Source organism: Gobio gobio, assembly GCF_949357685.1.
Source record: "Gobio gobio genome assembly, chromosome: 4".
Taxonomy (NCBI): Eukaryota; Metazoa; Chordata; class Actinopteri; order Cypriniformes; family Gobionidae; genus Gobio; species Gobio gobio.
The window spans coordinates 554,934-567,433 of record NC_137100.1 but is presented as its reverse complement, the minus strand read 5'-3'; the positions used below and the strand labels follow the sequence as shown (position 1 = coordinate 567,433).

The 12,500-nt window shown below is 50.0% G+C and overlaps 1 protein-coding gene across 1 annotated transcript in view; it reads left to right on the top strand.

Annotated features, from left to right (window-relative positions):
* Positions 1-12,500, top strand: part of trabd2a (TraB domain containing 2A) — a 91,236-nt gene that overhangs the window by 60,131 nt on the left and 18,605 nt on the right. The window lies entirely within an intron of this gene.

Genomic DNA, 12,500 nt, shown 5'->3' with positions numbered 1-12,500 from the left:
ATTTAATTCTCGCTGTTACTCCATTTCTGATGTTTTTTCTCAGTGTGTAGTTAAACGTTGTGTCAGTGGCACTAAAACGCCGCACACACACGAGATTTACATTCCCACTCTGACACACTGTGAGAGAAAGCGGGCGGTTCGTGACCTGGGATGAGTTGTGTTGATCAGCTGGTCCACATGCTCCATGTGCAGATCAAATGCTTCCTTGTTCTGTAGCTGGATGGACAAAAGCCCTCAAACCCACCCTGTGCCCCGCCATCTGGCGTAACTGGAGAGTGTGTGTGGTAGACCTGAGCTCATGTGACCTCTGACCCCACGCGACCCCGAGCTGCAGCTCATGCACCTGGAACACGGTTTTATGTTTTTGCCTGCAGACAAACTCTCCAGAAGAGCCTGAGAACGGGAGGAGAGGAGACAGAAGCAGAATAACTCCACCTGTCACTCACATGACATCAGACAACAGCAAACCACAACCATCCAATCAATTCCCCACAGACACACTCAAGCTCCGCCTACATTTGTTCTTGTTTGAGAGGCGATGCACTCGATATACGGCACACTAGAGGAGGAGACACCAGCGGGACGTCTCTCTCATGACCACTTAGTGTCTATATGAGCTCTATCACACGCAGCAGCACACACACACACACACACACACACACACACAGGGACACACACACACACACAGGGACAGGGGGACACACACACACACACACACACACACACAGGGACACACACACACACACAGGGACAGGGGGACACACACACACACACACACACACACACACACACACAGGGACACACACACACACACACACACACACACAGGGACACACACACACACACACACACACACACACACACAGGGACACACACACAGGGACACACACACAGGGACACACACACAGGGACACACACACACACACACACACACACACAGGGACACACACACAGGGACACACACACAGGGACACACACACAGGGACACACACACAGGGACACACACACAGGGACACACACACAGGGACACACACACACACACACACACACACACACACAAGGACACACACACACAAGGACACACACACACACAAGGACACACACACACAGGGACACACACACACACACAGGGACACACACACACACACAGGGACACACACACAGGGACACACACACACACACACACACAGGGACACACACACACACACACACAGGGACACACACACACACAGGGACACACACACACACAGGGACACACACACACACACAGGGACACACACACACACACACACAGGGACACACACACACACACACACACACAGGGACACACATAGGGACACACACACACAGGGACACTCATGCCCACACACACACACACACACACACACACACACAGGGACACACACACAGGGACACACACACACACACACACACAGGGACACACACACACACAGGGACACACACACACACACACACAGGGACACACACACACACACACAGGGACACACATAGGGACACACACACACACACAGGGACACACACACACACAGGGACACACATAGGGACACACACACACACACACACACACACAGGGACACTCATGCCCACACACACACACACACAGGGACACACACACACACACACACACACACAGGGACACACATAGGGACACACACACACACACAGGGACACACATAGGGACACACACACACACACACACACACACACACACACACACACACACACACACACACAGGGACACTCATGCCCACACACACACACACACACACAGGGACACACACACACACACACACACACACACACACACACACACACAGGGACACACACACACACACACACACACACACACACACAAGGACACACACACACACACACACACACACACACACACACAGGGACACACACACACAGGGACACACACACACACAGGGACACACACACACACAGGGACACACACAGAGACACACACACACAGGGACACACACACACACACACACACAGGGACACACACACACACAGGGACACACACACACAGGGACACACACAGGGACACACACACACACACAGGGACACACACACACAGGGACACACAGCACACACACACACAAACAGAGACACGCAGCAGCACACACACACACACACACAATCTGCAAAAACACAAATTCACAGAAAAAAATCTATATTTCTAACACACTAAAAAATATCTAAAACTTTATAATAAATAGTAGGGCTGTCAAAAGATTAATCGCATCCAAAGTAAAAGTTTATGTTTAATATATGTGTGTGTACTCTGTTAATTATTGTTTATATATAAATACACACACATTCATGTATATATTTAAGAAATATTTGCATGTATATACTGTATATACATTTATGTAATCTATAATATATATAAATATAAATATTTTATATATAAAAATAATATTTTTTTCTTAAATATATACATGAGTGTGTGTATGTGTGTGTATTTATGTATAAATAATAATTAACAGAGTACACACACATATATTATGTAAGCACAAACTTTTATTTTGGATGCGATTAATCGCGATTAATCTTTTGACAGCCCTAATAAATAGTCTTTGAGATTTTTTAAATATATATTCAAATCCATCAACAACAAAAAAATCATTAAATGTGTTCAAAAAAGAACTAGTGAATTCTAGTTCTGTGGTTCAGAGCGTTATGAATCAGTGAGTCGATTCAGTGGTTCAGAGCGTTATGAATCAGTGAGTCGATTCAGCGGTTCAGAGCATTATGAATCAGTGAGTCGATTCAGCGGTTCAGAGCGTTATGAATCAGTGAGTCGATTCAGCGGTTCAGAGCGTTATGAATCAGTGAGTCGATTCAGCGGTTCAGAGCGTTATGAATCAGTGAGTCGATTCAGCAGTTCAGAGTGTTATGAATCAGTGAGTCGATTCAGCGGTTCAGAGCATTATGAATCAGTGAGTCGATTCAGCGGTTCAGAGCATTATGAATCAGTGCGTCGATTCAGCGGTTCAGAGCGTTATGAATCAGTGAGTCGATTCAGCGGTTCAGAGCGTTATGAATCAGTGAGTCGATTCAGCAGTTCAGAGTGTTATGAATCAGTGAGTCGATTCAGCGGTTCAGAGCGTTATGAATCAGTGAGTCGATTCAGCGGTTCAGAGCGTTATGAATCAGTGAGTCGATTCAGCAGTTCAGAGTGTTATGAATCAGTGAGTCGATTCAGCGGTTCAGAGCGTTATGAATCAGTGAGTCGATTCAGCGGTTCAGAGCGTTATGAATCAGTGAGTCGATTCAGCGGTTCAGAGCGTTATGAATCAGTGAGTCGATTCAGCGGTTCAGAGCGTTATGAATCAGTGAGTCGATTCAGCGGTTCAGAGCGTTATCTGTCAAACCGTCAAACTGCTGAATCGACTCACTGACTCATAACGCTGTGAACAGCTGAATCGACTCACTGATTCATAACGCTTTGAAGCTTCATGAGGCCGTGTTTTGAAATCGTCATCACTATATAAGTCGTTATTTAGGGTTTTTTTGCACACAGAAACTATTCTCGTCTTCATAAAGTTATTGTAGAGCCGCTGTAGTGAGATGGACTTTGTAACTTTAGTCTTTAGTGTCTTTTAAGGGTCTTGAGAGTGTAAAGTTGAGCCAATGGAGGCCTTTCAGAGCATCAGATTTACACTAAAATATCTTCATTTGTGTCTGAAGATGAACGGAGGTCTGACGGGTGTCCAACCACATGAGGCTCAGTCATTAATGACACAATCTTTGGGTGAACTAACCCTTTAAATAATTCCAAAAAAATATTTTGAAGGCCTAATCTCTATTTTAACCTGAAATACTGCAATAATAATAAAAAAAAATTAAATGGCAAAAATAGACCATAACTATTGCATAAATATTAAAAAATACCATCAAATCATCTCAAAATACAAAATCAAAAAGAAAAACTATTATTGAAGAAAAATAAATTGCATTGGTTTTACTGGGGTGGAGGAAGTTTGATTTTTAGGTGTCCGGTCACTTATGACCAATACAACCCCTAAACGAAGAGCAGCAGAGGGATAAAGAAGAGCTGTAAACTCCGTCATCATTCACACAACTTTCCGAGTGTCCAGACAACGAAAGCAGATGGAGCTGTGAAACTCCACCAGAAGAACCTGAACGTCCTCAGCTCATTCTCCAGTGTGAGGAAACAGGGACAGGATCTTGGGTTGTGCTGGAACTCGTCTCCGCCGCTGTACTTTGACTCTTGTTGAGCGTCTTCTGGTGAACCCGATCCGCCTCTGAAGCGCTTCACTTCTGGCCGTATCGCGCTCTGGCATCGCAGGCTTGTGTTGTGTTGTGTTGTGTTGTGTTGTGTTGTGTTGTGTTGTGTTGTGTTGTGTTGTGTTGTGTTGTGTTGTGTTGTGTTGTGTTGTGTTGTGTTGTGTTGTGTTGTGTTGTGTTGTGTTGTGTTGTGTTGTGTTGTGTTGTGTTGTGTTGTGTTGTGTTGTGTTGTTGTGGTTCTCCGTCCGTCTGTAGAGATTGCGGCCTCCATCCCTCCGCCGGGAGATTCTGATGAATGAATGCTTCTCTATAGACTCTGGAATCCTCTCTTTCATTATAATTCGGCATCACGCAGGTTTGAGTCTTTATAGACGAGCGTATCAGATGCTATCTGTGCTTCTGCCCTCATGTGTGAGGCAACATCTGGTGTGTGTTCAGACAGGGAGAGATCTGCAGGATTATGGGGATTTCACTCTGCTGTTCTCATGCATTGGCCATTTCATAATATTTATTTAATATTTCCTGTTTTAGCCTACAAGGTTCTGCTCTGAGTGCGATAAATGTTTTATCCAGAGAGTTGGTGTTGTTTTAATTACTTAAGCTGTACTAGTATATGTGTACCCAGGGCCTAAAACTAACTTTTTAACCAATGGCCAGGGACTTGAAACATAGATTAATCCTCATTAAACATATTCAGTCAAAAGGGATTTTTATTTGTCTTTTGTTTGATTATCATTAAAAACACAGACAGCAGCAGGAATATTAGGCTGCTGTCACTTTAAGAGCGAATACACGGATCCGATACACATGCGTTTTCTTTCTCAACTGTTTAGGTTCACTTGGACAAAACGGACTATATACCGATCAGCCATAACATTATGACCCAGGTGAATAACACTGATGATTTTGTCCTCAGAGTTGATGTGTTAGAAGCAGGAAAAATGGGCAAGCGTAATGCTGCGTTCTCACCAAACGCGAATAGAGCGCCTGGCGCGAGTGATTTCAATGTTAAGTCAATGGAAAGACGCGTTGACACACGCTTTGAGGTCCTGCGGTGTGATAGACGCGATTCCGCCTCATTCGTGCGAATGACGCAAATTGGATGCGAATTGTGAATTCACGCGTTTGAAGCGAATTCGCGTCTGACGCCCGAGTTGAAACATTTGAACTTTGGCGTCAATTCGCGGCGCGTTAACCAATCAGGAGCCTGCTCGCTGCGGTCATGTGGTAAAGAGACGTGATGAGAAACCCTGCATAATTTAAAAATACTACTATTGTGTCACAAAATGTAGTTTTAAGACTTTTTCAGGTGAGAATGTATTAGTTTAAAGCTCAAATCTGTGTTTATTTATAAAGAGAGCTTTAAAAAAACTGCAGCTCTTGTGGGGTGTTCCCGGTCTGCAGTGGTCAGTCTCTATCAAAAGTGCTCCAAGGAAGGACCAGTGGAGAACCGGCCACAGGGTCATGAAGGACCAGTGGAGAACCGGCCACAGGGTCATGAAGGACCAGTGGAGAACCGGCCACAGGGTCATGAAGGACCAGTGGAGAACCGGCCACAGGGTCATGAAGGACCAGTGGAGAACCGGCCACAGGGTCATGGAGGACCAGTGGAGAACCGGCCACAGGGTCATGGAGGACCAGTGGAGAACCGGCCACAGGGTCATGGAGGACCAGTGGAGAACCGGCCACAGGGTCATGGAGGACCAGTGGAGAACCGGCCACAGGGTCATGAAGGACCAGTGGAGAACCGGCCACAGGGTCATGAAGGACCAGTGGAGAACCGGCCACAGGGTCATGAAGGACCAGTGGAGAACCGGCCACAGGGTCATGAAGGACCAGTGGAGAACCGGCCACAGGGTCATGGAGGACCAGTGGAGAACCGGCCACAGGGTCATGGAGGACCAGTGGAGAACCGGCCACAGGGTCATGAAGGACCAGTGGAGAACCGGCCACAGGATCATGAAGGACCAGTGGAGAACCGGCCACAGGGTCATGGAGGACCAGTGGAGAACCGGCCACAGGGTCATGAAGGACCAGTGGAGAACCGGCCACAGGGTCATGGAGGACCAGTGGAGAACCGGCCACAGGGTCATGAAGGACCAGTGGAGAACCGGCCACAGGGTCATGGAGGACCAGTGGAGAACCGGCCACAGGGTCATGAAGGACCAGTGGAGAACCGGCCACAGGGTCATGGAGGACCAGTGGAGAACCGGCCACAGGGTCATGAAGGACCAGTGGAGAACCGGCCACAGGGTCATGAAGGACCAGTGGAGAACCGGCCACAGGGTCATGGAGGACCAGTGGAGAACCGGCCACAGGGTCATGAAGGACCAGTGGAGAACCGGCCACAGGGTCATGAAGGACCAGTGGAGAACCGGCCACAGGGTCATGGAGGACCAGTGGAGAACCGGCCACAGGGTCATGGAGGACCAGTGGAGAACCGGCCACAGGGTCATGAAGGACCAGTGGAGAACCGGCCACAGGGTCATGAAGGACCAGTGGAGAACCGGCCACAGGGTCATGGAGGACCAGTGGAGAACCGGCCACAGGGTCATGAAGGACCAGTGGAGAACCGGCCACAGGGTCATGGAGGACCAGTGGAGAACCGGCCACAGGGTCATGAAGGACCAGTGGAGAACCGGCCACAGGGTCATGAAGGACCAGTGGAGAACCGGCCACAGGGTCATGGAGGACCAGTGGAGAACCGGCCACAGGGTCATGAAGGACCAGTGGAGAACCGGCCACAGGGTCATGAAGGACCAGTGGAGAACCGGCCACAGGGTCATGGAGGACCAGTGGAGAACCGGCCACAGGGTCATGGAGGACCAGTGGAGAACCGGCCACAGGGTCATGGAGGACCAGTGGAGAACCGGCCACAGGGTCATGGAGGACCAGTGGAGAACCGGCCACAGGGTCATGGAGGACCAGTGGAGAACCGGCCACAGGGTCATGGAGGACCAGTGGAGAACCGGCCACAGGGTCATGGAGGACCAGTGGAGAACCGGCCACAGGGTCATGGAGGACCAGTGGAGAACCGGCCACAGGGTCATGGAGAACCAGTGGAGAACCGGCCACAGGGTCATGGAGGACCAGTGGAGAACCGGCCACAGGGTCATGAAGGACCAGTGGAGAACCGGCCACAGGGTCATGGAGGACCAGTGGAGAACCGGCCACAGGGTCATGGAGGACCAGTGGAGAACCGGCCACAGGGTCATGGAGGACCAGTGGAGAACCGGCCACAGGGTCATGGAGGACCAGTGGAGAACCGGCCACAGGGTCATGGAGGACCAGTGGAGAACCGGCCACAGGGTCATGGAGAACCAGTGGAGAACCGGCCACAGGGTCATGGAGGACCAGTGGAGAACCGGCCACAGGGTCATGAAGGACCAGTGGAGAACCGGCCACAGGGTCATGAAGGACCAGTGGAGAACCGGCCACAGGGTCATGAAGGACCAGTGGAGAACCGGCCACAGGGTCATGAAGGACCAGTGGAGAACCGGCCACAGGGTCATGAAGGACCAGTGGAGAACCGGCCACAGGGTCATGAAGGACCAGTGGAGAACCGGCCACAGGGTCATGGAGGACCAGTGGAGAACCGGCCACAGGGTCATGAAGGACCAGTGGAGAACCGGCCACAGGGTCATGGAGGACCAGTGGAGAACCGGCCACAGGGTCATGGAGGACCAGTGGAGAACCGGCCACAGGATCATGAAGGACCAGTGGAGAACCGGCCACAGGGTCATGGAGGACCAGTGGAGAACCGGCCACAGGGTCATGAAGGACCAGTGGAGAACCGGCCACAGGGTCATGGAGGACCAGTGGAGAACCGGCCACAGGGTCATGAAGGACCAGTGGAGAACCGGCCACAGGGTCATGGGCGGCCGAGGCTCATTGATGCCCGTGTGGTCGATCAAACAGACGAGCTACTGGAGCTCAAACTGCTCCAGAAGTTAATGCTGGTTCTGATAGAAAGGGCTCAGAATACACAGAGCGTCTCAGTTTGTGGAGTATGGACCAGTCAGGGTGCCCATGCTGACCCCTGACCCCGCCCAAAGCACCAACAGTGGCCCATGAGCATCAGAACTGGACCACGGAGCAATGGAAGAAGGCGGCCTGGTCTGATGATCACGTGTTCTTCTACATCATGTGGATGGCCGGGTGTGTGTGTGTGTGTGTGTGTGTGTGTGTGTGTGTGTGTGTGTGTGGCTTACCTGGGGAGCACATGGCACCAGGTGCATTATGGGAAGAAGGCGTGCCGGCGGAGGCAGTGATGCTTTGGGCAATGTTCTGCTGGGAAACCTTGGGTCCTCCATCATGTGGAAGTGACTTTGACACGTCTCACCTAAGCATTGTTGAGCCATGTCCAGCCTCTCATGGAGACGGTTTTCCCTGTGGCTGTGGCTCTTTCAGCCACAAAGCACAAATGCTTCAGGAATGGTTTCAGGAGCACAAAAACGAGTTTGAGTCCAAATTCCCCAGATCTCAATCCATGTTCTTGTCTGTTCAAGCGTAAGACGGTGTGAAAGAGAGCTCAATTCGATTCTGAGACGCGGCTTTCTGTGCGAGCGCTTCGGGTGTTTGGGCACAGAAAACATCCCACACAGAGCGGTTCGTGTCTTCTTGCGCTTGAATATTTAAATTGTCATGGCTTAAACTTTCATGACAATATCTGTCCCAAGCATCGCAATATTGCATTGTTAGAATTAATAAAAATGTTACCAGCCAGCTGGCGACTGATAGGTTTGATATACTTTGTCGCTTAGCGAGTGTTGATTTTAGGCCCGGTGTGTGTATATAAACACTGGATTGACCAACACAGCTCTGGGTTAATGTGCTGTTGTGTTCAGTGCTGGTTTTTGGAGGCGCTCCAGAGCTTTGTTTACAGACTGACAGCAGGTCATTTTTCACCAAACCGCCGGCGAGTGCCGCTCACACAGGACTGATTTCTGCTTTCAAGCTCTTAGGTTACAAGTATGTGAACTGCCAGTACACATTCCTCCTCAGACACAGTTCCAACAAAAACACCACAGCATTGTAAAAGCGTGTTGAAGTTGTTTTATTCGTGTGTTGAGCCGGTCGGCCACTTGTCAGCTCTTCTCGAGTCTCCTCAGACGCTCTAAAGCGGTTTTTAAGTTGCCTTCAGTAATAACAGGACCCTGTGACTCGTGAAGTTTCCTTCATGACTTCAGATTTGGACGGAGGTGCAGCGAGTATTAATGAGAGCGCTGAAATAACACCGGGAGATTTTATTTGGCTTCGCTTCTTTGTTGGACTTTATACAGCGTTTACCTGCAGCACCACGACTAATAGACCAAACTGAGAGAAAATGCCAAGACTTGAGCGTCCAACAACAACTAACCATTCATTTCACATTATTAAAGATCCAGGGTGTGTCCTTGGAAGCTCTTTGTATCGAACATATTTTCGACTTGTGCATTCATGCATTTTTCTGGCGTATATTTAATGGGAATAACATGAGACACACAGTCTTTTCCAGGGCAGGTAATTCCAGCGATGTGTTCAGAAAACCAGAAACTCATTTTTAGTTTATTTGCTCTGATGTGGCGGTTTCACTGTGTTTCCCTCTGGTCCTGTAGGATTATCCCAGTGTTTAGTTAACTCTGGGATTGTCCTGATGGCGGGTCAGTCAGAGGTCAGCGCAGGAGCCGGTCTGTCCGGACTGTTAAATATCAAAGCTCAGCCTCTCAGACACGCGCAAGTCTGTACATTTTCAACTTAATTACTGAGGGTTTCTTAACTGATAACAGTTCCAGGCTAATGATAGCAATAGAGTGTTTTATTGATCATGTGTAATCATACGCTTCCTCTTCTTGTTCTTCGGTTAGTTTAATTCCAGATCAAGCGCTTGTGTTCCTCATTTGCTGAGTGAATGTGAAAGCCTTCTGTGTCTGTGGACAAAGACAAACGACGGCCGTGGTTTAGTAAGTCCATAATCTGCCCATAAGCGGAGGCTAAATATGAGACAAATGAGACGTGAGACGAGTATTAGCTGGAAACGTCGTCTCTGAGGTTTCTGTGGGTGAATGGATCGCTGCTTTATTTCTCTTATTGAAAACGGTTGCATCCGCTTGACATTAATAATCTGCTTAAATACTACTTGAGACTGTCTGGGCAACAGGTTTTCCAGCACAAATACCTGAACATTTACTGGAGAAGAGAAATTATATCAAGCCAAAAAATGCATGTGAGTTTGTGTTTAAAACAAGAGCAAATACACTACATCGCCAAAAGCTTTAATGCCATCCCATTCTTCATCCGTAGGGTTTAATATGGAGCCGCTCTAACAGCTTCAGCTCTTCTTTCCTCAAGGTTTAGGAGTGTGTTTATGGGGATTCTTCATTTGTGATGTTGGACGAGAAGGCCTGGCTCTCAGTCTCCGCTCTAATTCATCCCAAAGCTGTTCTATCGGGTTGAGGTCAGGACTCAAGTTCCTCCACACCAAACTCCTCATCCATGTCTTTATGGAGACGCTTTGAGCACTGGAGCAGTCATGCTGGGACAGGAAGGGGCCGTCCCCAAACTGGGCCCACAAAGTTGGGAGCATGAAATTGCCCAAAATGCCTTGCATTAAGAGTTCCTTTCACTGGAACTAACCCCTGAAAAACAACCCCAGAGTTGTTAGAGTCCAGTGGCGGCGCGCTTTACCCCACTGCATCCCACGCTCTGCATTGCATTTGGTGCTGTAAGGCTTGGATGAGCTGCTCGGCCATGGAAACCCATTCTATGAAGCTCTACACACTGTTCTTGAGCTCATCTGAAGGCCACAGAAGTTTGGAGGTCTGGAGATCTTGACTCTGCAGAAAGTTGGACACTTCTGTGACCCTCAGCATGCGCTGACCCCGCTCTGTGACCCTCAGCATGTGCTGACCCCGCTCTGTGACCCTCAGCATGCGCTGACCCCGCTCTGTGACCCTCAGCATGCATTGACCCCGCTCTGTGACCCTCAGCATGCGCTGACCCCGCTCTGTGACCCTCAGCATGCGCTGACCCCGCTCTGTGACCCTCAGCATGTGCTGACCCCGCTCTGTGACCCTCAGCATGCGCTGACTCCGCTCTGTGACCCTCAGCATGTGCTGACCCCGCTCTGTGACCCTCAGCATGTGCTGACCCCGCTCTGTGACCCTCAGCATGCATTGACCCCGCTCTGTGACCCTCAGCATGCGCTGACCCCGCTCTGTGACCCTCAGCATGCGCTGACTCCGCTCTGTGACCCTCAGCATGTGCTGACCCCGCTCTGTGACCCTCAGCATGTGCTGACCCCGCTCTGTGACCCTCAGCATGCATTGACCCCGCTCTGTGACCCTCAGCATGCGCTGACCCCGCTCTGTGACCCTCAGCATGTGCTGACCCCGCTCTGTGGCCCTCAGCATGTGCTGACCCCGCTCTGTGACCCTCAGCATGCGCTGACCCCGCTCTGTGACCCTCAGCATGAGCTGACCCCGCTCTGTGACCCTCAGCATGTGCTGACCCCGCTCTGTGACCCTCAGCATGCGCTGACCCCGCTCTGTGACCCTCAGCATGTGCTGACCCCGCTCTGTGACCCTCAGCATGTGCTGACCCCGCTCTGTGACCCTCAGCATGTGCTGACCCCGCTCTATGGCTGAGTTGCTGTTGTTCCCAATGGCTTCCACTGTGTTATAATCCCACTAACAGTTGAGTGTGGAATATGTAGTAGTGAGGAAGGCCTTATTCCACAGGTGTCCACCGATCACGGGCAGATATTTGTTCTGGATTTGACGAGTTAATGTTGTCGATCAGTGTGTTCAGCAGCAGTGCGAGTGTGTGTGTGTGTGTGTGTGTTCAGGGAGATTTCCACACACCGCCGTGTTTATTTACCCAGCACGCACCTCTCAGCTCCAGCTCAACATCTCTAATATAAATATGAGTGCGTATGGAAAAGCAGCGGAGTGTAAGACGTGCCATGTGCTCTAATAATGTGAGTGAAGGCTGAAGGACACAGGCGTCTTTCTGGAGCCTCCTGGACTGGGATCTGGGACTGGGAGCGGACGGCGTCTGTGGAGCGTCGCCAGCTGACAGCATGAATACACTCACTATAGCCGAGCCCACGGCCCCTTAAGAAAACAAGCACACTAAAAGCCTGAGCTCAGGAAGTTTTGAATAAAAGCTTTTAGGTGGTTAGAGGCCTTATCTCAGCCGTCCATCAGCTCCTGGAGATCAGCGTTTGCTCAACGACTCGC